The sequence below is a fragment of the Corvus brachyrhynchos genome, unplaced genomic scaffold (assembly GCF_000691975.1).
Source record: "Corvus brachyrhynchos isolate BGI_N302 unplaced genomic scaffold, ASM69197v1 scaffold661, whole genome shotgun sequence".
Lineage (NCBI taxonomy): Eukaryota > Metazoa > Chordata > Aves > Passeriformes > Corvidae > Corvus > Corvus brachyrhynchos.
Genome location: NW_008236246.1, coordinates 471,376 through 473,393, shown reverse-complemented (window position 1 = coordinate 473,393; position 2,018 = coordinate 471,376).

Here is a 2,018-nt window from a genome sequence, read left to right as displayed (position 1 = left end):
GAAGAACATCAGTGACCTGCTCCAGTGGAGAGAGCTGAGCCTGTAACAGTGTCAAGACAAAACACGAAATATCCACCTCTCTGGTAAAGCAAAGGTGAGTTGCTTGTCTGGCTGCTGGAAATGGAGACACTCGCCTGGAGATGGAAAACACCTCACCTGGAGCCTGACGAAGCATCTTCCCTGCTGCCTCAGTTCGGTATCCGGGGTTATTTCTCCTTCCACGGCTGGCCCTTACCTTTTCCCAGCCCTACACATTCTTTCTCATTCCTTCTGCTCCAGCTGTGCATTAAGGAAAAAGCTCATGCTTGAACCCAGTTTTTGCAGCACCAAGGGTCGAGTCCTGCTGCTCAGTGCCCTACACGCCAGCAGGCCTCCTGCTCCCTCACACTGCCGTGGCACCACAGTTTTGTATTTCTCAACAGACACCACAGGATTTTGAAACAGGCACCCCCATCATGCCTTCTGCCCTTCAGAGGTTCTCTAGTGACCTATAAAATTTCACCATTCTCAATGCAAATTGTTACAGCCACATTAACTCTTCAATCCCTTCAGCAGCAAGCCCTTTGCCACTGCAGATCTATTAAATTTAGTGACTCTGTGTAATTGGGTTGTAACTCCAGCTTCCACCCGAAAGCAATCACTATGGTACTAGAACATCAAAATATACTGCCAATCTAAGGTTTAGTTATCATGTTGAAACATTTAACATCTCCCACAAAGGCAGGAACCTTTGTTACGCTCAGACAGCACAAAGAGTGGCATTACAGCTGTTCAGCAGAAGTAACCTCCACAACCTGTGTTTTCATGTATTTAAGCCACTGAAAAATGGAAACACCAACACTTCAAGATGCACAAGGACCTGGAATTCTTTGGCTTTTTTTCCCTACACACAGTTGTTTCTTATTTTAGAGAAGCACATGCTTTTTTACTAGAAAAATGCAAAATTACTACATCACCTGGAAGCATGTTGTAAACAACTCCTTCCTCCCATTCCTACAGAAGGACAGGCCTTCCAGAGAAAATGGCTGGAGAGCACCGCTGGGAGATTTTCAGCCAAAATCCAACACATAACAGAAGATCCTTCCTTGGGTTTAAAACACTAACAAACGTGATTTCTCAACTGAAGGTCAGGTCTGTGTGCAGCCCTCCTTGTTCTGATGCCCCATAGGAGAGCCCGGACACAGTGTTACCGCGAAACATTTCCTCCCAAAGCCGGGTAACTTTCAGAGGAAGCCACAGGGCTCAGTGGATACTTAGAATCTCTAGCAAACACCTGGATGCTGTGCTGCAGGCACTGCGTGCAGTCCCCAGGCCCGCAGACCTGGCCATTCTGAACACACGCCTTGAAACCTTTGTTTCTCACCCCACAAGATACATAGAGAAGGTGGGACCATTTGCTAGAATTCGAAAAGAGCTGCTAAATCCAAAAGTTGTGGTTATTACACTTGGTAACCTTTACAGAAAATGCCACATTTGTTCTTTGTGGTTGTTTTCCACATACAGGAAACACTGAAAGGTGCCTTAGCTAAAGAACCAGTCAGAACAACACACAATAATTATAAAAGCAACAAGAGGCATTGCCTTTCTTCTAAGAGAGGTTTTCCTGTAGTAAAACTACTGTAGTAAAAGTCTGAGAAAGGTTTTACTGCAGTTCCCAGTGAGGGGAATGAGCACAAATGTGTCTACCAGGAGGCTGAGGGGTTATGGAGAGACAAAGCTCATGAAGCTCCAACCTGCTCCCAGGATGCAGACCCACAGAAAAGCTCTGTCCTTCCATCCCCAAAGCAGCGGGAAGGAATCAGAGCCCTGAGCTTTCCGAGATCTTTCAAAAGTAGCTGAAATTTAAAGAAACACAGAAACCACACGGAGGGGACGAGTGAAGGGCCTTTTTCTGACTGGTTTAAGAGTCACCGAGGACTCGAACAAAAGCGAAACGTCAACGCGCCCCGGCTGACACGGCACAAAGCCGTCACCGCCCGCATGAGGTCAGGGCTGAGGGACCGGGCTCACACACAGCG